General features: G+C 37.7%; 1 protein-coding gene across 2 annotated transcripts in view; it reads left to right on the top strand.

Annotated features, from left to right (window-relative positions):
* Positions 1–24,726, top strand: part of ROBO2 (roundabout guidance receptor 2) — a 1,049,785-nt gene that overhangs the window by 75,900 nt on the left and 949,159 nt on the right. Inside the window, exon 1 of one of the 2 annotated variants that reach the window (XM_050333782.1) lies at positions 16,905–16,981. The exons of the other annotated variant lie outside the window; for it this stretch is intronic. The gene's annotated coding sequence lies outside the window, so the exon portion shown is untranslated. Of the gene's footprint in view, positions 1–16,904; positions 16,982–24,726 lie in introns of those variants that run through there. 2 annotated transcript variants of the gene reach the window in all.

The raw sequence follows: 24,726 nt of genomic DNA, 5'->3' as shown, positions 1-24,726 counted from the left end.
GTGCTGGCAGTAGAATTCACCCAGTGCCTCTGGAATTATTGCTGAGTGCTGTAGGAGCTTATGGTGTTTAAGTGAGACCTTAATGTTTTTCACTCCTGTGTGATATAAAAGCCTTGAGATCGTGCTGCATATAAAAGCACCAGATTCAGTGCCATTGTTTTTCCTTGGTTTTGTGCCAGCCAACCCTGAGCTATTTGGCATGAATTAAGCTAAATATGGAGGGAATGTAAGTGGGTACTCTTTAGTTGTGTGTAGCTGGGATATCTGTAGGTCTCAACATGAGGCCTTGAAGACAGCTAAAATGTGGAAAAACCTTCTTCTTTCTTTTTTAAGAGGAGCAGGAAAGAAAAAAAAAAATCTTTCTTTACTTTTTTTTCCCTCCCAAAGCTTGCCAAAATGGAGTTTGCTCGTAGCATGCAGGTGCCAAGGATATGTCTTCATTAGCAAAAAAATATGGTTTAAGTATAGTTTGAGCACTGGCATATGATTTGCTCATTTTTTAAAATTTTTAGGATGATCCAAAATCATGATGGCATGATTTTGGTTCAGTCCACATGCCTGGAGGCATTCAAGGCCAGACTGGATGAGGCTCTGGGTATCTTGGTCTAGTGCAAGGTGTCCCTGTCCGTGGCACAGCGGGGTTGGAATGAGATGACCTTTGAGGTCCTTTCCCTTACCCAAACCATTCTATGAATCTTTTCTAGAGATGATGACCTGAGCATTTCTAGGGAATGGCAGAGTCTGGGACTGTCCCAGAGCCAGCATGGCTGATGTTCCTTTGCCTGGAGCTCAGGGGCCTTAGTGCAGTGGACATGAGAGGTGCTGCATGGGACTGGAGTGCATGGCTGTGACCCAAATGCATTTAATTTTGATCCTTTAGCATTTTTCTTTGGGATGGTGTTCAGTAACTCAGAGTGTCTGCAGACCTTGAGCTGAAATCATTGCAAGGAGGAGTCAGAAGCAGCTCAGCTTTTAAGGTTTTGAAATAATTTTTCCTGCAGAGCTGTAATCATTTTAGCACTGGAGGTAGAGGAAGCTTGCTGCATGTGGGCACATCATAAATGCACTGTATGTGAGTTTATTTGTAACCTCTCTGCAGGGAGATTTTTGAGTTGAGCACAATGTTCCCAGAACCTGTGGAAGATGACACCTATGTTTTTCAATAATTTTTATAGGTGTGTGTTCCTCCATATATAGCAAAACTTCAACCAATACTGGAAGCAAAGGGCATTTACAGCCAAGAGGAACTTGGAAGGGGGAAAAATACAATAGTATATTTATAATATTTACATTTATAGTATTCTAATAGTAACTTCTTTGATCATCTACTCACACTTACCTACATACTGTCTGAGAATCTACTGAGCTGTGCCACTAACATCAGATTTGGAGGTTGTGTTCTGATGTAAGGGGAAGTGCTGAAGGTTTTGCACCAGAAAATTCTTTCCCTTTTTTGTTTAAAAGAAAACAAATATATGTAACAAGAAAGAAAGCTGAAGAGAAAGCATGACTGAGGAGCAGCAAGCTGGGGTGCATTATGCCACATCTGCTGTGGGATGGGCTCTTCTCATCCACTGTACCCCCTCGCTGTCTGGGCTCGTTCAGGATCTGACCATTACCTCACAAATGGCAGAAACCAAAAATAAATGCTGCCCTTTAATGCAACCTGTGCTCCTTTCCCTCTGTCCTTTTTGACGTAGACTAAACCATTTCAGTGCAGCAAATAGGCAGAAAGCTAACCTAAAGGGTTATGGTCTTGTGTTAGTAGTTTGGTTTTGCAAACTGAAAGAGCTCATCACAGATAAGTGCCAGGAAGGGACAGAAAGCCGGGACTGCAGCAGTGACTGTGAGCCTGCCTGCAGCTGCCAAGGAATCACAGCCTGGAAAAAGGCAGCTATGCCTTCCTCTTCCTGTCTTTTAGGAAATCTGGGTCTTTACATTGAGTGTTAGAAATTTTTAAGTTACTTGTGGTAGGTTTCTCAGTCACATCTCTGTATGGACACTGGGAAACAATCTCAGCCCCAAATGGGAATTTCAGTGACCTGGTTCCTGTTCTTGCAGAGCATTTTTCAGCCAGTCTCAGACTTGCTAGACAAGAACAATACATATTTAGTTGATATATAAGTATACATGTACATACTAAACTGTGCTTTCTTGAAAGCATAGTCCGTGGGGACAAGACGGAGAACTTTTTAAATAAACTTTATTCTGCATGTCTCACAGTGATATAAACCATGTGACTGATGTGAAATAAATAAAGGTCTACTCAGGATTGCATCCATTGGAGATAATAGGTAAATCTTTGCTCTAAGCCCCATGATATTATTTCAATTCTATAGTAAGCATTTTCAATTTCAAAATGAACTTCAGGGGAATGTCTTGCAGATACAGTCTCTTGGTTGTCTGAAGGATCCAATCAACTAGATACAATGCCTTATTAAAAGCTGATGTACAAACTTCTTCCAGGAAGAGGAGGAGAACATTTTAAATGATATAGAAGCCAAATATTTATGAAAATTCTATTTTACTCCCTTTTAATTTATCTGTGCCATTACTGCATTTGTGAATAGTTAAGCACAATAAATAAGCAGCCATCTAGCTCAGTGGCATAGTTATTGCTCTGCTATTGATACCATTTGTGTATGTGTGGAGGACAAAGTAGGTACCACAAGTGATTTAGGAGGAAATTTGTTGCAAAACCCACCTGTGAAATTGGAGTAAATCCATTTGTTGATGAAGTCACTAATCAAGCTACAGTGCTTATGTAATATCACATCCATATATGACCAGGTATCTTGTAAGTCTTCATACAAGTTTGTTTTTCATGATAAATGCTATTTTAGAAGAAGTTCAATTGTATATTTCATGCAGCAGTTGACCTTGCTGCAAGTTTAGCAATATTTATTTGAGTAAGAAAAGTGACAGAGGCCTTTAAAATTTACGTATTTCTCACTTTCTGCTGTTGTTAGTTTGCATTAAAAACTCACCAGGAAAGTTCAAACATGTTTAGACGTGTTTCTTTTTACCAGGTACAGAAAGTCTCTAGTAGAGTCCACTATGTCACACCTATAGTATAACATAGTCTAGTACAGCAGAGGAAGAATACTGGGGTTTTGAGGAAAACTGAGATGAAACTCAGATTTGATGAACTTTGATTTCATTGGGCTTCATCTGATACCAAGGAAATACTCATGTAAAAACTAATGTATATTAAAAAGTCATTAGCTTTAAAATTCCTCTATTTTGCCTTTTTGTTAACATGACCTGTTACAAAATCAAATGTTTAGCTGAAGGACGTTCGTAGGAAAGGCAACTTCTTACTTACTGTTTCATGAGAAAGGTCTGAAGGTGGAAAACATCTCAAAACTTGTCTTGCTTTTTGCCCTTGCAAGCTGTCAGGAGGAAGGTGATCCTTAGGGCAGGGACAGCGATACCAGCAATGCTGACAGGGACAGCTCCACACCCCAAAACCGTCAGAGGAGCTGGCTCTGCACCTCTCCCACTGCAGTGCAGATTTCAGAGTTTTAAGTTGCTCATGAGAGGGAGCTGGCACTAACTCCAGGCTGGGCAAAGCACACGGCGTGCTCTTATCCACTGCCTTGTGCTGTGGGGGCAGCAACCTCTTGCAGAAGGGTGGGAAAAAGAAAAAAGGTGATAATGTCTTTCGCTAGCACAGCTAAATTTGCAAGGTGTCGGCGCTCGGCACCCTCATTGCCAAGTACAGTGCCGTGCATTTCATCACGGCTGTGAAACAGCAGATCCCTCTTTTGTACGAACAACAGGCTCCACAGGGGCAGTCAAACAGCAAACGTGGTCTTGGGGGACATTTGCACTCCTAATTTCATACTTCTAATAGGAAGAAACAGCCTTGTTGCTTATCTGTGAAGTATCTGTGGTGTTGTTCTTTCACACAAAGTGAATTCTTACTTGAGTTGAAAAACGTTTTGCTTATTTTTGTTATAGTTTCCACAGTCAAGGATGAAAAAAGTAAATTGTGCAGAAGATGAAGTCTAATTTTCATAGTCTGGATTCCCTTATATCAGGAAGAACAGTTGCTTCCTTTGTATTTAAGTGCTTGGTGTCAGGGTGCTGAGACACACAGGTATCCAAAAAAGGTGGATTTCCCAGAGTTTCTAAGGAAACTCTGAGTAAATTAATTTTCCAATTATGTGTTATTACTTTTTTTCTTGTGAGGACCTGATAAACGTGGTTCTGAATTTATATTACAAGCCTTATTAAGTTGTTATTAGCTAAGTTGAAATCTTTTCATTGGGCAAAAGGAAAAGGATATTTCAATCTTTTTAAATGTAAAAATGCATTTGAAGGTAATCCTTTCAGACTGGGCAGGCTGAGGCAGAGTGGTGTATGCTGCTCCATCACTGAGTGTTGTTTCATTCTCAGTGAAAGAAAAACGAGTTGTCCTTTGAAGTACAGGGTGACTCCCTCCTGACTCATCACCAGGGTAGTTTGCTGCAAGATTCCTTAATGTTAAAAGTTGGTCATGGAAGAAAGAACTTTAAAACAAACAAAGCCACAACAAAATCAACAACAAAAACCAACCAAACAAAAAACAACAAAAAAACCACCCAACAACACTTTGAGGAATTTTGAGGGGTTTCACTAGAGCAAAACCAATTTTGAACCTGGGGAAATGAAAGTTGTATTCTGTTTGCAACCTGTTCATGTTTGGAAATTACTCAATTAAAAAAACCCAGATTGTTCCTGATGTTTCTAAATGTTTTACCTTAATTTTGGTATTTTCTCTTTAGTGCTTTCTATACATCTTAAATATACTGCTAAATTTAGCCTTAAAAAAAGAATAATCCTTTTAAATACTACATATTCAGTGGTGGTTTTGTCTCCTGGAGTTCAAAAATGCTTTTGGTTTCTAAGGAAAATATTTTCATTTTTAAATTTCATCCTTACTTTGTGGATTCAAAATTTAAAATGAAAGCAGCAGGTAGCAAAACATGACTTTTATTAGAAAATCAAGTGGGGAATGATTCTTTAGGCAACTGTGCCACACAAAAGGGTTCTTGTTTTGATTCCAAAACCTGGGCATTATGAAGCAATGGAAAGACCATGCTCTTGTTGGTCATTTAGGCAGTTCTATCACATGGATGGCAGGTAACTAGACTTAAGGCCTCAGCTGAAATATCACATTCTGTTTTGTAACATGAGCTGGTAAAAACAAAACAAACAAACCACCACTAGCAAAATAACAACCAAACAAAAAAACCCAAACAAACAAAACCCAAGCAAATAAAACAAACCAAAAAGCCACAAAAAAACCAAACCCCAAACTAACACCACCACATTCCTTAATACTGCCATTTTCCATGTCAGATTTATATGGAAGTACCTTAGAAAATTAAATAAGTGACTTAAAAAAAAGGCCCAAAATGCAGGTGTAGGTAAAGGGAACAAAAGTGACACACTGTCAAGATCCCACTGGAGTATTGACAGAGGCAGATAAAGGCATAGGAAGGAAATGCAGTAGGTGGTAGCAGGGACTGAAGAAAAGACTGGTATGGGGAGCTGATAGGAACAGCAGCAGGTAATAGAGAGGAATGCAAATATTCCAACTTGAGGTCTACTCAAGGTGATTTTCTGGAGACATGGAGAAAAGTGTTGATTTGCCTCCTGAAACCCCAGGGAAATAGTCTGCTGGAAAATGTTCAGAGGAATTACTTCTTATAACAAAGAGTTTTGCATTGTGTGCTTTTTGAGTCTGGAGTTATGAATGCTTTGACACAGGGAAAATATGTTCAACCTTGAGCACTTCTCCATCCAAGGTCCTCAAGCTGAAAAAAACGAAAAAGGTTTTCTAGAAAAGTACAGGACAACTGATTCAGCCTAAACTTATTTGTTGAGAGAAATTCTGGGGACGTAGGCTGAAAACATTGTTTAACAAACACTTTAACAGCAAGAATAATATAAAAATGTAAGACTATTGGGAGAAACCTTGCTGCTAAATGAAGAACATAATTTGATGATTGAAGAGTTCATAAAACTCCTCAAAGAACACTTTATAGCTCTGATTAATATAATTCATTTAATTAAAAAATATAATAGTACAGGATGGAAAAATACCTTGAAAAGTAAACTGACTTTGAAGAGTTCTCCAAGATGTTAGCAGGAAACATGTTAAAGGTTTATAGCCTGGCAAATGAGCGTTACCAGGAGGTCTGTTCAGACTGCAAAAAAACCTGAAAATAACAGGAGGTATCATAGGTCAATGCCTGTTTTTCAGAAAAAAGGGAAAATTCATTCAAAGTGTGGCCAGAATACCAGCCCCAGCTACTTCTGACAACTGCTTCTAAAGCTTTCCTTCATCACTGTTGGAGCTTTGTTTTGTTCTTGTTGGTAGGTGTGTGAGGATGGATTCAGAGATCCAGCATGCACTTCATGTTGGGAGGAAAACAAACAAACAAAACTTCAAACCCAAATACAAACCCAAAAAAAAGTCCCACCAGCAAAAAAACCCACCCAAACGCACAACAACTAAACCCACTACCTGTATATTTTGTTGTTTTTATTTGTATTTTAGCTAAGCAAGACTGAATAAGAGAAAGTGTCTTTCAAACTGTAGTAAATGGTTTGGTTTTTAATTAATTCTTGGCACAGTAGTAGTCTTAGCATGGCACACAAGAAGAGCAGGCTGAGTTCACAAGCTGTTGTGTCATTGCTATTTTGTGCAATAGTCTGGAAATGAGTATGTTCTCCATCTCCTAAATAGGCTACTAAAATCATCAGACAATTTGCGTTTTTTTCTGGATGCTTATAGTAGTCCTTTGCATAGTAAGTGAATTTTCCAGCGTTGGCTGGAATCCATTTTTCAGGTGACTATTCTGAAAATGCACCCTGAATAAGCTAATTATTAGGGATTAGAAGATTCTTCCTGAATGTCTAATACCGAAGTATCAGACATAAACTTTGCCTTCATTAAAAATGGAACTGTGAACTGACTTAAAGAACTCATAACAGCATATAATCTTTTGTTTTCCAACACAGTAATTCAGGCTTATCCTTGAGAAAAGAGAGCCTTGTGTTTAGATCTTCTATGTGTTAGAGTCCAAGGCCAAGATAAGACCAGCTGAAGCTGATTTACAGTAGCCTGAATTTTACTTTTGGAGGACATGGTGTATTATTTACCCCACTTTTCCTTTACAGAACAAAATAGTGACTTAACTCATGCCACTTGCATCGGGAGTGTGAAAGATGTTTAACTGTTATTTATCTGCAGCTAAAGTCCACGTTAAAGTATGCTGCCAAAAATTCCCTGGCTAATGGTAATTGTGGATGTTACTTTTTCCAAAGACCCTGATGTGTCCAGCTCCCTTACGTGCTTGTGTACCTTAATGCATGTGAACCTTTAGACATAGCGGCATAAAAATCAATAAATAAACATAGCAAAGTCTAGGCTTCAAAAGTTCTTGTATCTAGACTAGAAACTCTTTGTTACTGTAAGTTCAGGAACAGCCAGGGCAGGTCTATAACACACTGTCTGCTGGGTAGAAACCGGTTTGTAAGATGTATTAGCTAAAGATACACTGAAAGTAATGAATTGCTTTCTGGTGTCATAGTTGTAGAATTCCTTTTCAGCAGGCATGAAAAACTGAAAAAGGGAGTCCTATTCCCACCTTTGCTGCTTCTTTTGGAGTTGGCACATGTCCATGTAGCAGGAGGTTTGTGTTATTTTCACATTGAGTATGTACCATCATACTCTGAAGATCTCTGGGTTTGGTCCATTTGCATTGCTATTCTGTCCACTTTCATTTAGAATTTTTTTAAAAAGTTCCCTTGTAATTAATACTTATAAAACTTGATGCCTTTTATAAGGTACTTTGACTTTTAAGTTCTTGATTGTAAAGCTAACTGTATTTCCAATTCTACCCACATCAAAGGCCTCAATAGTGCCTTAGAACTTCGTAATCTACATTTTTGGTGCAAAGTTGCACCTGTTTAGAAAAATTATATAGGTCCAGGAAAAGAAGGTATTCTTTGGGGAATCCTTTAATTGATAGCACTTTTTGTGTTACACCTAAATAAACAGATTTATTCATTCAACTGGAATTAGCATCATGCATGAAGGATGGGACAATGTTTTGGCAAGAAATGAGGCTTGTCATGAGATTCCCAATAAAGATTTCAGATGAAACATTGTACGATCACTTAATCTTGTTAAACGTAGCACAAAACATTGAGTGTATTAGAGCGTGTATTTAAATGATAACAAATCCTGCTGTTAGACCTAATAGAAAACTTTTCTCCCCTCACTTGCTGCTCTTAGAAGGGATTTCTTTCCAATTTGGAGCCCTTTTGTTATTGACCAAGGTGTTTTAATATATACTTTTGTTTTTTTTCTTTTTTTTGCTTGTAAATACTTGCATTTTTTTATATGTTTAAAGAAAACTCCCACAAATCTGTGTAAAGTAGAAATATATTACATAACTACACTATATAAATTATTATATAAAATGCATATAATTATAAAAACATATACATTTTATATACTGCATATTAGAAGAATATTCATAATCTGTACATATAGCTCAGAGGTAATATCATGAATGGGAGTGTTGGAGTGTTAGAAATATCCATGCCCATTATAGGAAGAATCTACATCTCTTTTATTGTTTTCAGGGGCTATATGGATAGAGGGAGTAGTTTGTTTCAAAGTGCTTTACAAAGTAAAGCTTCTGTGGTCATAAACTTCACAGAGAACAGGTGATGGGCAGGGCTTGAAAAAGAGTTCTGTTGAAAGTTTTCCGATAGCTTAGAATGAACTGTACAAACTCTTTATGTCGGATCAATACAACATCTGTTGTCTGATGGCTGATGTTTTTCAGCCTTTCTAACAGTATGGAGGTTCACTGTGTCACACTCACTCCAGTCCTGTAGCTGTCACACCTGTCATTACCCAGACGTGCCTCTTACAGGTGCTGGAGCTTTGCATGATGTGCCAGAGCACGACCAAAAAGGGCTCTCTTGTTCTGCCTGGTTATTGGTACCTGATGTAAAGAAAAGGTCAGGGTTATTCAGGCTGGGCTCTTACCCAGGCCCATACCACCAGTAGCTTTCCAAGAACTGGCACCAGGATGCTTTCCTGGTACTGCTTACCTGTGCCGCTGTGTCAGTATTTCAGTGTAGGACTGCAGTAAATATAAATGCTTTCCTTGACATAGAAAGAGGTAAAATTTCTTCAAGAGATACAGGACATGCATCCCCCTTTCAGGACTAGAGACTGAGGAGGGATTGTGTATGTAAACTCCTTCACAGTTTCAGTAAATGGATATGGCTTCTACTTGCTGCTTAAAAATTGCTAATTTGTTTTGATAGAAAAGTTATCACTGAGGTGGGAATCAAAGTTGGGATCTTCTATCCTGTTTTCATAGAATCATAGACTGGTTTGGGTTGGAAGGAACCTTAAAGGTCATCAAGTTCTAGCACCCCTCCTATGGGCAAGGACACTTTTCACTAGACCAGGTTGTTCAGAGCCTCACCCAGCCTTGACCTTGAACACTTCCAGGGAGGCGGAGTCCTCAGCTTTTCTGGGTAAACCTGTTCCAGTGCCTCACCACCCTCACAGTAAAGAATTTCTTTATAATAACTGATCTAAACCTAATGTCCTTCAGCTTAAGACCATTCCCACTTGTCCTACCACTCAGTGTCCTTGTGAAAAGTCCATCTCAAATGTTCTAGAATTTGATTTTAAAAGTAAACTAAAAATCCAGATTTTCTAGAATTAAATACTCAAATATAGGTGAAGGGGACTGAAATAAAATTCACCTTGTATAACTGAGTATCAGACACGCTGAAATTTGATACTGAAATATTAATACAAAAAATTGTGCCTGGGCTAGGAACTGAGTGTTTTGGTTAAAGGCTTAATGTATTGGTTTTGTGTGTTTATTCAACATACCGCTGCAATTGTAAAATATACACAGTTATATTAGTGAATATGTCTTCATATTCTTTTGCTGAAGGCTCGTAAAATACAGAATTACAAAACTATGCACATCCCAGCTGCTGCATATTCTCTGGAAACTATCGGTTGTCCTTGTTCGTGTCAAGTAGCTCTGCATGCACACATCATCCCTGTAATTTTCATCACATTAATGTGACTCATTAGCTGTTTAGGAGGAAGAGACATGTCGGATGTTGCAGAGTAGAAGTAGATTAACTTTGAGGCTTTATCGGAAATGGCGAATTAGTGTCCAGCAAATTCCCTGTGAAGGTGTGCCTGGAGTGTGTACAAAGTAAATACAGGTGATGGTGACTAATGGCAGAACTGCCATAGCTGGGCACACACTTCCCTTTCCTCAGCTGCAAAATAAAGTGTCTGGCAAGTGATTTAAGTACCTGTGTCTCCCTCACATTTCCTGGTGTGATCGTATCCACAGTACTGAGGGAAACTATTTTTCTGGGCAACTTATTCCTAACGTGATTCCAAATGAAACGACTTGGAGCGGTTCCTGTCCATAAGGATAGCCAAGTGTCAAGGATTTGATAGCTGTGAATAAGTAAAAATCCCCATAAAGGAAATGCTCACAGTGGCGACTCAGTCTCTGTGGTGGTGGGAGAGAAAATGGGTTACAGTGTTTCATAATGTAATTACAAAAGGTGATTTGAATTTGATTGTCTGCAGGAAATGCTGATAAGGGTAAATCTCTGTGCACTTGGAGATTGGAATGTTGAGGCCAGATCAAGTCTCTGCAGACTTGTGGGGAAAAGCACAGCTATTTCATGACCTCCTTCTCTCTCCCATCAGGCTCCTGCCTTGTATAAGCAGGACACATTTTGGACTGCATCTTATAAATGCAAAATGACTAAGTACTTTTCAGTTAGGGCTGAAAAAAATTAATTTACTTCTTTGGGAGAAGAGATTAAAAAAGAATGAAAACCCAGGGAATCCATTCAATTAAAGCAAACAGTAAAAGTAAATACATCTGGCCATTTCAACTTTTGTTCGTATAAACAACATACCAAGACCCTGCTTTGCTTCAAGAGCAGAAAAAAAGGAAGAAAGTCTTAAAAAGTGAGAGAATAAGACGTTGTCTGTAATTCTTAATTTCTCATGCCATAAACTCTGATCTTAAATCTTCGATGCGTCTTCCATTTTGTCTGTAAGACCAGTTTGTTATGAATTGTGGCTTTTGAAGAGGCTTTTCTTTCATTTTTTTCTTGTGTTGTGTTTGTTTTTTCCCTTTTACCTTGAGTGATGTTTCTGATATGTCAGCAACTACCTGAGGTTGTATAAAACCAAATCACTTCAAGGGTCTTCCATACAATCACAGTGCATTAGGTCCTTCATTCATACCTTGAAGAATGGCATTAACATATTCAATTATTTCAGCCTATGTTTACTTCAGCTTCTTTTAGGGATTGTTGCCTGAGCCCAGTTATAAGGCAAGTACCTAGAAATCTGACTAATAAATGGTTTGCTCCCTTCTCCTTTATCTTCCCTGTCTGTCATTAGCACTTGTAATTTCAGTTTATCTTGGTGATAGAAATATCTGGCCTGGCAGCTAAATCTCCTCTAAACTCACGTGTCCAGGTCTTTTATTGGAAAAGGAAGGGAACAGATTATCTTACTGAATCTCTTTCGTGGCTCTCCAGACTCCAAAGGGAGAACTAAAATAAAAAGCAGATTATTGGTTTTATGGGGTTTTCTTTTTGGTCACAGAGTATATGTGTAAAACAGTTGGGGGGCAGTAGTAGGAGATACTGGAGAACACCTGGATTTGTTTCTGGATCAGCAGTTTATATCTGCTCCTGATGAAAAGCCAGGCTGATACAAGAACTTTTTGTAGCTCTTTCAGGGAAGAGCTCTCCACTCACTAAGTAGAGAAATGGGATGTTAATGGCTGACTTGGAAGAATTTGTAATTCAAGCCTCAGTTTATTCATAGCAACATTCTGACTTCATTAAATTGCATACATGGAAGATACAGTGCAACCTCACCTATTTGTGACCACTGAAGTTACTAAGTGTAACTGTTGAGACCACTCCAATATCATCCTTCCACTGTTACTTTATCATTTATTTTAATATGACTTATCTTTAATTTTAACCATTTCAGTTCTATTTTCGTTGCCTTCCTGTTTAATATTTGCTCCCTGTTCTGATTGTAGCATATCTTTGGGCTGTTTTTCTGAGTGGCTGCTTGAAATTCCTGTGTCTCCTGTGACTTTTCAATAAGCTATTATAAAACAAAACAAAAAAATCCAACCCCCAAAACCACAATTCTTCTAGTTGGTAGACCAGTTGTGTGCAGGAAGTTACCCTTTTCTTGTGAAATGCTGACGTTCCTGATTACTTTAGGTACCAGTGCTCTCTTCTTGGTAAAGAACTAGACTTGGAAAACTTTTCATCCTCTTTGCTAGTTGTTTTAAACTGCTTGGTATTAAAAGCTGTAAATATTACTGTTTGTATATAGTAAAACTCAGTGTTTACAGTAAAATAAATGACATGCAGTTACACATTTATCTAAAGCACATGGTTACTCAGTACTGATAATAGAGAGAACTTCTTGAACCAGTTGCACTTAAAACTTACTCAGCAATACAACTTATACTGTGGTTTGTTATTCCTGGCATTGACAACAATCATAATCAATCCCCATAAGGTAGAAATTTTCAAGTTGTTTTGTTTTTTTCCCCAGAAAAAAATAGTCTGGAGCGTAAGCAATGTGGAAAACTTGCTACCACATAGCAGAGCATGAGCACACTTACAGACTGTAAAAATACAACAGGCAGTAATAACAACCCTCAAGGAAATGTCAGTAAATCTGAGATGGAATATGGCACAAAGCTAAGGAAATGTAGTGTTCAAACAATTCTTTCTTGTGCACAGGATACTGGGTAAAATATACATTTTAGTAAAAAGGATCTCCCACAGGTACATTCTATAATGCAGAGCCCAAGTTTATATAAAATTTTAATATTTGTTTTGGCAATAGCTTGGTACTAGTAAAATCAGAAATGTAGGGAGATATGAATAATGAAGAATCTACTTCAGGAACAATTTTTTTTTATTGGAACATGTAAAATGTGTATCAGTTACATGAATAGGTTGAACATCACTAAAATAGCTCTTTCAGGGGAAAAAATGCTCTTTTGACATACTGACTATGAAGTTAAATAAAATTGCTAATAGATTTAATTTTCATTTGATTGCTAGTTCATGTCAAAGCAAAAATATGAAAAGTGATAAATGTTCTTACATTATAGTGCAACCCCTCTTTGACATACACATCACCTGAAGTTACATTTAATGAGAGAGGCAGCCCATCTTGGCATATGATTCTTGATTTTTTTTTTTCTGTTTTACATTTTTAACCAAATCATTAATGAACTACACTTTGTTTATTTTTACCTTTAAACCTATTGATGCCTTGAACCATGTGCAAATCCTAAATATTCAAGTGAGAGCAAAGTTTAGATGTGTGTTCCTTGTAGACATCTTAAGGGTGTGGACTACGTTAGTCACTGAAATAGTGTGGTGGATTTAAAGGGGATTATTCAGCCAATAACACTTTTTGGTTGGGTGGTAATTTTTCAGTTTGGTGGCTTTTCTGTTGTTTTGTGTTTTTTTTTTTAGGGAGAATGTTTTGTGGCTCAAATACAATGAGTGTATAGTCTGGCTCCCTTTTGATTTCAATGCTCAAGTTTTCAGGAATAGGCTAAAAAAAAAAGGAACAATGAATGTGTTCAGAAATCAAATGGCTCATAGTTCCTCACAAGGATCCAAAACTGGAACTAAGTGCAGAAGATGTGGACAGAAACCATGTTACTTTGTACATCTACTGTATATAGACAAACTTGAAGGCATGGGCAACAAAAATTAGATAAAATTAAATTAGAAATGGTTACACTGTTATAAATCACTTGGATTTTTTCTAAAACTTACAGTACAAATATTTTAAAAGACTGTGACTTAGTTTAAGGTATTTTCTTAATGCACCTCCTACATTATGACGGGTTATTTTTCAGATTCATAGGCTAATGCAACAGGGTAACCCTACAGTGAAATGCTCTGTACTTCTGATGTTCTGCAGGTAATTAGCTATTGCACTTTAGTTCATTACTTCATAGGTGATAAATTTCTTTGGGGAAAAATGCTTTTAAAGAGTTTGACAAGTTTAATTAATCTATTAAAACTTTGACTCTTGGATGAATTTACAGGAAACATCATCCTGTTTCAAGGGCAGCTCAGCTACCACCTTCTCCCATCATGTCAAAATGTCCCTGAGTAAGAGGCACAGCCAAGACTAGTTGGAAAAAGGAAAAAGGTGGTCCTGTACCTGGACATCCAGACAACAGGCACTTGTATGTTTTTTTCTGAGCCCACAACAGAATAAAATGTTGTCTTTGTATTGTCCATGTAAAGTGGTGGCAGGTAATTAGTACTCAAAGAAAAAGAAATGCATGTGGTTAGATTCTATGCCTTCTCCACTGGGAATGGTATTAATAAATCTCAAAAAAGAGGAAATTAATATAAATATTGTACTTAGAATGCAATTTGAGTACTCCAAAACCAAAGAAAGGCTTAACGCTTTCTTAAGTGTTTGTATTCCAAAGCATTTTAAAATATTGTATATTTTTTTCTCTTTTACCTCAAGGTACAAGATAGTTTTAAGAAGCAACTATTTGTCCTTCTTAGGTTTTATTTCTAGTTCTATATGTTTATTTCAGTTTCTAGGCTGCTGTTCAAATCCTCATCTGAAGGTGGAATTCAAAATCTTTTATGAATTCTTTCTTTGGTACTGTATATGGTGTTTCTAATACTTGACTTAATTTACTTTTTACAGCTCCTTTTTAAGTCAAAACAAGTTTAATTATTGCTGTTTCAGTGTGTCATATGAGGCAATAAGAGTGAAAGCCAATGGATATAATTACAGTGGGCACCTACTTTGAATCACTAAAAATGTGACCGCATCTCAATGTACTCTTCATTGTGAAACATCCAATATGTCAATCAGAAATTAGGTGGAATTAGCACAACTTCCTGATGAGAACATCCAACAGCTGGACATGAAGGTTTTGGCCACAAAGCAAATGAAGAAATAGTGATAATTTTTTCCGGTTTATTTCAGGGGCTTTTCTAACTTTACACAGCAGTCTTTAATTATGACAGAATAGAATCCAGTTCTTGAGAGCATCCTTCACCTGTTTTAACTGTAGTCATCTTTTCCTTTCTTCTTTTCAGTTTTACAATTCCTTTTTTTTGCTTGTAATCATCATTCTCAACAGGAATAGCCATAATCCTTAATAGGAAGGAAGGCTGTTGGTATGTCTTTTATTGCTACGCAGCTCTAATTTATTCCAAGACAATTTTATTCCCATTGGAAAATGAGTTAGCAGTTTAAAAAAAAAATCTGTAATTGTATAATTAAAGACTGCAGCATCACAAGCACAGACAAGACATGAAGCTGCTGAAAAAAATCCCACTTTTACCTCTGTGACAGCTGGCTAACTCTTGTCCCATAATCAAACTGCTTTAGTACCAGTAGATATGAAAATAACCAAAGCTGCCGAGTGGAATGGGTCCATTAATTTAATGCATATGTTTTATCAAACAGTTTTGTCTATTTACAAGTTAAAAAAAAAAAAAAAGCTCAACCAAGAGCTAAATTACCATCTTTATTTTTCTTTCCCTACTTGCTGCTCCCTGCATGGATTTTGTGTGTATGGGTCAAGGTGAAATCTCTCTGTGCATTGCAACCTGTGCATCAACCTACATATTGACAAGAGTGTTGAGAATACCATCTAAATGGATTAAAGCATATAGGACCTTTCTGGCTATTGATTGAAACTGGATACAAAATAAACAACGAACCACTTGGCAGTTGTGGGTTTCCTTAATGGGTGACTGACTCTTAAAAGCTTTTCTATCAGGACATAATAATATTGACCTGGTCCTATAGTGTTGAGTGTGTGGACACAAATGCATGTGCATGTAGTGGGGCCTTGCATGTAATCTGCTGATTTATTAGGAAGCATTTCTATCATCTGGAGTGCAATACTGCCATGAACGCAGGTCAGCAGCAGCATCAGGAGATCAGTGTCCAACCCATGGACCCTTGCTGTTCTCACTCATGAAGCAGCAGGTAAAACAGAAGGGTGCCTGTGAGGATTTCTTCTATTTGCAATTCATAAAAGGCCATTTTCTCCAATTTGAGGAGTAAAGGGTGTTTAGTAGGAACATTGGTTCTTGCATGCACCTCAAGGCAAAATATTTTCTTATAGCCTTGGGTGTTCACTTTTAAATCTGCTGAAAGTATTTATCACTTCTTTCATAATGTGCTTCTGGATTAGCTGTGTTTTGTAAGAAAGAGTAACCCAGGCAACCCAACAGTCTAGCCCTTAGGCAGCCTACAGGCAGTCAGCCTTTGCAGAATATTAATAATAATAAAAAACCCCTCACAGTGTTAGCAGCAAATTCCACAGCATTTTTGACAGGTGAAAGTCTGTACCTCCAAGGTAAAGCAGAGGGGGAGATGGGCAGCATGACTAAATGCTATTTCTGTTAGATTTATGACAGTGCACTTAGAGATTTAATACATTAAGATTTCAGAAGATTTTTGGAAAGGGACTGTGAGCTGTGTAAGAACAGTGTCCTGAGATAAAGGAACAGGGCAAGAACTGCAGGAGGAAGAAAATGCTGCATTCTCTGCAGCAGCAGGGTGAGTTATTTATACCTGACTGCTGGAACTGCAGAGGGCTGAGGACAGCAGTCCCTTCCCACTGTGTGGCTTTGCTTAGTGGTGGGAGAGGCTGACTTCGCTGTGCAGAACCTATTTGCAGTCTTGAGCTTGTTTTCACATCCCATGAAAAAGATGCTTGCCTGCAGCAGGCTGTGAACTAGATGAAGAATCCTCAGTAGGCTCAGGCAGAGAATTCCTTCTCAGCAGGAAGATCCCACTAGTTTGGACATCAAGGCTTTCCTGGAAAAATCCATATTCAGAGACTGAAAGGTTTGAACACTGTATGATGGGTGACATCTATTTTATCTGTTTAAATTTCTGTTACTAGTTTAAGACGTGTTTTGGCTGAATCACTAGAGAAGAGTGATTCCCCAGGAGGGAGAAAGCTACTCTTTGCCTTGGACAATAACTGATCTGGAACCAGGGAAAGGGGGACCATGAGGTATAAGAGGCAAGGGCAGCAGGAGTGTCATGTAATGGGGCAGACAAAGTGCAGAAAGATGTGAGGAGCAGCCCCTTGGGCCGCAGAGGAGATGGCAGGAGATTTCTATGGACCAGAGAGGCAGAGAGGTTTGCTAAAACTCAGAAAAAGTATGTTTAGAAACAAGGGTCTACCCTGGTTCTGTGAGTTCTCTTTCCTTAAAATGGTAATTATTCTTATTAACAGCCTACTAACCCCTTGTTTATTGTTTTATTTTAAAACCATTCAGATCTATTTTGGTTAGTTAAGTCTAAGAAAGATTCTAACTTAAAGCTTTGGCCATCTGGGGAGCTGGTCTTACCAAGCAGCAGCAGCACAACGTACAGGGCCTGGAATTGCAGAAATGTATAGCTTAAGAAATAACCATCACTTTAAGTGATCAATTTCTATCTTCGTTTTGGCTGGATATGCTTCTTCAAGCATATATTGTATACACAGGATTTTAGGATTGCAACTGGGGCCTTGTGGTTGTAGGATTATCTCTGTAAAATTGCATTGTTTTTGAAAGATGTCAAACTTTGCACAGCTTTTTATCTGTTGACCTTAAGTAAGAGTGATTTTTGACAGGAGCTTTGTAACTTTTGTTCACAGCTTGTGATTCCTGTGTTGGGGAGTGTTGTTCACTTCTTCCCTTAGGTTCTCTGGTGCCATATATTATGCAGTAGATCAGTAGAAGAATATTGTAAATAATTCCTGGCTGTTGGGATTTTCCAAATTTGTTTCAACTGTTATCAAGTTTTGGTCATGATTTTCACTTGTTTCAACTGTTATCAAGTTTTGGTCATGATTTTCACTTATTTCCTTTTTTATGGTAGAAAGGAGATATGATTACTTGTGAGATCAGGATGGATCAATATCTGTGTTAGATGCCTAAACAAAAATGAGCTTTAACTGCCCCATATCCCAAAGAGAAAAAAATTAAAAACTTGATAAAAATCAGTTTTTTCAGTGATTGGGGCAGATTACTTTGTTGGAGATAAGCTTTTATATAATATGATTTTAGCCTGTTGTTTGAAGCAAAGGCATTATCAAGATGAACATATATTGATTAGTTGTTATTTGGGTTTCTATGCTTACATTTGGTTTTATTTTTCCCTTTTATTTACAAAGCCTACATTTAAGTTAGAAGAATGTGTGTATCTTCTTTATTTGGAATATTAGATGTGCATATACTGGGGGAGTGTGGTGAATATAGTGAAACCAAACTGAAATCCCTGGTCCCCACTGCATTACAGACACTTGCAATTTGATTTTATTAACCTTTGAATTCTTTACCCATTAAAATAAGAAAGACATGTTCCTTTGTGTGTCCATATCATCTGTATTTTTCTGCTCTTTCTGCTTCTAGGGGGTTGAATTAAGTTTACATAAAGTCTTCAATTTGTTGGTAAGAAGGTTCAAAGTAGAGAGGTGTTAGCCTGAGTATGTCATGGTGTGCACGTGCAAAGGGAAAAAACTACAAGATCCTAAGATGTAAAATAAAATTTTAAGTTTTTTAAGGTGTATTCTTTCTGTATATAGTTGAGTGAAGGTAAGTTTTTCTAAAATGATGCTGCACAGGACTCTAGGACCATTTCTTTTGGAACCTTGTAAAACAAAGAGCTCTTAAGGCTCCTTAGTGGGTGTATCAGTTGTCTGTCCTAATCAGTCATTTATTATGATTGCAGTATGTAATAGCTCAGATGAAGTTAATGAACTGCATCAGGCACGTTGTGGGTTTTTTACGGTATATGTTTTTCTCTGCAAGAGATTTTTTAACTTCTTCAGCTAAATGTATAACTGGTATAAATCTATCTAGCTGTAATTTGGTAGCCTAACATATATTAGGTGATTATTCTTCCTGTGGTTTTTACTGAATAAACTACATGGATGACATTTATATGAATGGCTGAAATGTATGTTCAGCAATGACAGGTTTTTTGATTGGTCTTTGAGCTGGTATTTATTTTGAGAAGCTGAGGTTTTGAAGCAACTTCAGATTCCTGATTGATAAAGATGAAATAAAGTACCAAAAACAGGTATGGCAACTGACAGAGAACGGTTGAGTGGCATGAATTTCATCCCACCCCCTCCCTGTTTTAAATTGATCTACATTATGAACAAATATAAGTTATTAAAAATCTCTGTGTGAACTTGTGTGTGCATTAAAAAATAATGAACTAACAGCAACCTCAGCTGCAAATCACAGCAGATCACACACACACGCAAAATCTGCATAGAAACAGAGTTTTTTCACTTAGAAAATATTGCCATTATTTATTCTTCTTGTGTACAAAGCTGCTTGGAAAATGTGCTTTCTTAAATAAGTATTTTAATATGCTGTGATATAGACCTGTAGTTAAGCAAGAGATAAAGGAATGTTAATTTTCCTGGTAAAGCTGGATTAGACTCTTTTACCTCCACTAGCTTATTAGTACTTTGAGACCCTGAATTTCCCATCTGACAATCTTTTCTGGCAATATTTTGCAATTTGTTCTAGCCAAGTAAGTCCTTTAGGATTACTTTTTCCAAAGGTTGAACCTAATAAAACCATATCAAATATTCCCAGAAGCGAAGATCTACTTGTTCAGAGCAAAGGAGTAGCCAAGTTCATGCAATAGAAACATATAAATGAACATAATAGCATTCAGGAGCTCTATAAAGTGAAAACCATAAGACACTAACAGGACTGTGAAAAGAATTAGTCAGTCAGTGATTTTGCAGAGTTTGAAATTATATGAAGCAAGGAGTTTCAAATGTCACTTGTCTAAAGAGTGTATTACTGTAGCAGTGGAAAAGATGGTTTAGTACTAGTCTTTAATAAAAATAATCCTTAACAAAAATACCTTGGATGATTTTTGCCTTGTCTCTTCATTAAACTGCTGTTCTAGATAAGCACCAGAATGAGTGAAACTGTAATCAAAGTCTTCTCAAGAATGTCAGCATATCCTATACCTTATGCTACTGAATAGTTAAGCTGAGTGTACATTTTGAAGAATACTGCTTTTAGCAAATTAAAGGATCACCATAAGTTACTACAGAAAAAAAAAACCAAAAACAAACAACAAAGAATCTTGAATATTTAAATAGCTTGGTTCCAAATTCTTGGCCACTGTTCCTGAGCTTATCACAAAACTGAAAATATGAGGTCTCGTTTCCCTTGTCTTTTTCAAGGCAGGAAGGGGTCTGAGGGACCAGGATTCAAGGCAGATGTTCCCCAAGGGTCTGATGGTTACAAGTCTGAATTTTTTTCCTAGTGAATGCTAATTAGCAGGTTTATTATATCTTCCCAGACCACTATTTTACACCAAATGGGTACGTAGCAATGCACTCATGGTGTTATTTCAAGTTCCTTTCAAATTGGTTATCTGTGAGCAATCCTTTCCTTTCCACCTGTGGGTGGGGGTTTTTTGTTTTCATTTTTGATTGGCTACTCACTTTAACTGTGCAGTCATCTAAGTAGGAACAGTCACAGCCCAACAAAGAGGTAGATAAAACTTCTTCCCAGAGCTGATGATATTTTGTAGGTAAAAATTCTGTGGCTGAAACCATCTTTTATTTTGAATGCTTTCTAATCTTCTGTCAAACGCTGTGAGTAGCAGAAGTTACCCAGCACTTACTGGCCTTCATTTCTCTAAGAATAGATAATATTTACTAAATTTCTTTATTTGAAAATAGCACTTTGGAATAATTGCATGCATATGTGCCATAAACTGCTATGCTGTAAATGATAAATAATCTGAAATAAATTATACATTATTAGTAACTTATTTAAATCTAATACTTAAAAAATCTAACAAGTAATTGTAGAAAAATCAGGAAATGATATCTTGCTATAAAATTTAGTTTGGATGTATGCACATGTGCTGAGATACCAGTGCTGTGATTTTAACCCCACTGTCCCCTGCTTGAAGAAATCATGGTACAACCCAAATCATACATGCAGTGCCTTGGTTGTTTGTGCTGGCATGCACTGTTCTCTCTTAAATGAATTGATGCCAAGAGATAACAAAGAGGAGGAGACAAAGGGGTTTGGGGGGAGTGATACTCAATTATCTCACGAAGAACACCCACCTGAGGTACACCTGATAACCCCAAACTGTCTTTCCATGTGTCTATTCATCAGGCATAGCTAGAAGTCTGCAGTGTTGCATCTCCTGTAAGTTGCATTGATTTCACATTTGCTGAGAATTTGTCTGTTCTTGACACAAAGAAGCCCTCTGATCCAGAGAAGAAAAGCTGGTAGAGGGACATTTGAAGAAGAACTGCATAAACAGGTGCCAAATTAGCTCTTGTGGGTAGAAAAGGCAGAGGTGAGAGATTAATGGTATTGTTCAGCCTAAAGTTGCTGTCAATGCGTTTTTGCCGACACCTAGACAAAAGCTAGGTATGTGAACTTTCCCCAAGATAATTCACTGAAAAATATGCATAGTTGTACACAAATACTTTGAAATGGATTGAATGAAACAAATAACAGTTTAAACATATGAACGATGGAAATCTGCTTTTAGTGAGGTTATATGAAATACTTAAATTTGATCTTGTGGATCAGAAATATCATTTCACTAAAACTAAATACGCCTATTTGAAATTATGGAAGTTCAGGACTGATATATAGGAGTGTTCTCAGATGATTTTCTTAGAGAGACAGTTAAAACTCTCAGTGAAATATCCTAATGAATAAATGAAAGAGACTAATTACCATTAGAGTTTGGTGGGGCATTTATGATGGTTTGGAATCCAAAGGAGAGTATAGTAACTGTATGAGCCTTAAAAAGGAGGAGGGTATAAATTGAAAAGTTATTTGGTAGGGCAGAGATGTAGTAAGAATGCAGAATAAAGTAGCTAAGAAAATGCTGTAAATGCATATTAGAGCTGCATTGTGGACATTTTCAGATTGCTAGGAGTAATTGCAACTACTTCCTTCAGTTCTCCTGCCTTCTTGCCTCCTCCTCCTTCATTTTGCAATAATACAGACTAATTGCCCTGTTGAGAGTTTGAAAGGCTGTATAATTTAGATTGCTGCAGACAGGTTCCAAGCAGTTTGTAAGCATGAGGTGGGAGCCTTGGGGAAAACGGACAGGTTTGAACTGTGGTGGGTTTATTTTTTTGCTTCCTTTGCATTGAGTGCTGTTGACCACTTTTGCCCTCTGTGGGTATAGGTAGGTTCTCATGGTACACAGAAATCTTTCAGATGACATAAAAATGTGAGTGACTTTGTGTGGGGGTTAAAAATGCAGAAATGTTGTCTCTAAACCCAAAACAATATCTGAAATTAGTTTTCCAAGCCAAGTCCCTATGTACTCTGAGTGTGTTACTGACTGTCCAAGCATCCTTTTTATTCATATTTTAACTGCCCTTTTTATTTTCTGGAACCGTCCAAGCTGTTCTCTCCCCACCATCCCCTAGCACGAAAAGAGGCAGATTGTTGGCTCTATTTGCCATCTAGCAAGAAGCACTTCTGTCACTAGTGGGGAGCTTGTTCTACTGACCTCCAAACTGGCTGTTGCCTTTTGTAGAAGAGATCTTTGTCCATGGAAACTTGAACCAAAAAAATACTGATGAGTGTGCCTGTCCACTAAGAAGGTCTAACATTGGAGGTTTTCTAACTAAGCTGAAGTCACTTGTAACTAGCAAACAATAAATTTGCAATGAATCCAATTTATTCAAGGACAAAGCTTAAGATGTCTGCCCCTGTTTTGAAGATGTATGTGAAGAAACGAAATAATAATACTTATTAGGAATGTTCTTCAGGGCATAGATACTTCATGCATTGTCTTGGTAATGAGGCTTTTTGAGAAAAAATGCTCTCAGCTATTCATCATGAAACCTTATCTTTCCTTTCAATTTTCTGAAAATATTAGTTCCTAGAACTACCGATATGAAAAAAACCCTGTATAAAGAGGTGTCAAATTAGTATGAAAAGATAACTGGGTTTTGGGTGGGGTTTGTTTTGTTTTGCTGGTGGTTTGTTTTGGGTTTTGTTTTTTTGCTGTTGTTGTTTTATTGGGGTTTTGTTTTGTTTTTTGGTGGAGATGGTGTGGTAAAGGAGAGGATCCCTTTCAATCTGTAGTATGCAGTGACCTGAGGATCAGCAGCTCCATGGGCCAACAAACTACCTCAGGGAGCTACAGTGTGAGGATGGGCAGGGCAGAGCCTTGAACAGCAGCCTGTGCTGTAAATAGGTTTGTGATCCTCTGTGGTGCCAGTGAGGCTCCTGTGAGCCATCAACACACACTGTGAACAGTTCAGGTGCTTCTGAGAGCTTGTCCTCTAGACAACTTCTGTGCTTTTGGGTTTGAAGGGAGAAATGAAGATCTAGGGCAAAGAGCTGCCCTGTCTGATGTTTCTGTCAGGTATAAATGTGTTCTTTGAGGACTTCTTGTAAACTTCCAACCCATGCTCTCATAAAAGTACACCTAGTTCAACTGTCAGGCTCTCAGGCAGAAGTAATTTGAGATAGTTTTCTTGCTGCTGTGTCAGGATACCCTTTACCCCAGGTGAGAGACTTGCTGTTTTTCTTGACCACACCTCCAGGGATGAGGAGTCCACAACCTCTGGGTGAACTGTTCACAGTAGTGTTAGGTAGTTATCTCCCTGTAGAAATGGTCTATTACAGGAATAATGCATCTTTCTGTATCTGTGTGTACTCTCTTTTCTTTTTTTCTTTTTTTCTTTTGTTCTTTATTTCTTGTACCATATCTGTATAACACCTAAAATATCAGGGTCTTAGTTATCTCTAACTGGGAATCTTAGGACCAGTGGGAGTATGAAAATAGCAGCACTCTATCTTGTTGTCAATTTAGTTACATGTTTGTGACAGTAGCTAAAATATTTGAAATGGTAGAAGATTTTTGACAAGCGTTGTCTCACCAAATCTGTTCCCCAGGAAAATAGATGAATAGAAAACTGTTTCCAGAGAATAGTTATCAATGCTTCAATTTTAAATTGAAGGAATTACAAGTGGGACTCAGCTTGGTTCTTTATTGTATCTAGTGATATTGAGTAGCTTCACTAACAGCTTGAGTAGTTGACTGGGATATGTGGTTGTTAAAGAAACAAATAGAATAGGTACAGAGTGGTTGTATGTGCTATAAGACTGGGATTTAAAATAATCTTGATATAAATGAATAAAATATCTGTAAAAGGATAAAATTCAGCTAATGAAGATGCACACAACTGCATTCTACTTGTCCTTCCTTTATGCTTTCTCTCAATCTGATTGCTTTGTTTCAACTTTTTCAACTGCTTACTCTGATTCATCCCTTAGCAGTATTCATAGAACTATATCCTGAGTTGGAGGAGACTCACAAGGATCACTGAAGCCCAACCCTGCACAGGGCAGTCCCAAGGATCATACAATGTGCTTGAGAGTGTTGAACTCTGCCAGGCTTGGTGCTGTGACCACTTCCCTGAGGAGCCTGTTCCAGTACCCAAGCACCCTCTGGGTGAAGAACTTCTTCCTAATGTCCAGTATAAACCTTCCCTGACACAGCTTCATGCTGTTTCCTGGTCACCAGAGAGAAGATATCAATGCCTGCACCTCTGCTTCCCT

Source organism: Myiozetetes cayanensis, unplaced genomic scaffold (genome assembly GCF_022539395.1).
Source record: "Myiozetetes cayanensis isolate MyiCay16 unplaced genomic scaffold, myiCay2020 scf5-8, whole genome shotgun sequence".
Classification (NCBI taxonomy): domain Eukaryota; kingdom Metazoa; phylum Chordata; class Aves; order Passeriformes; family Tyrannidae; genus Myiozetetes; species Myiozetetes cayanensis.
This window is presented reverse-complemented; position numbering and strand designations above follow the sequence as displayed.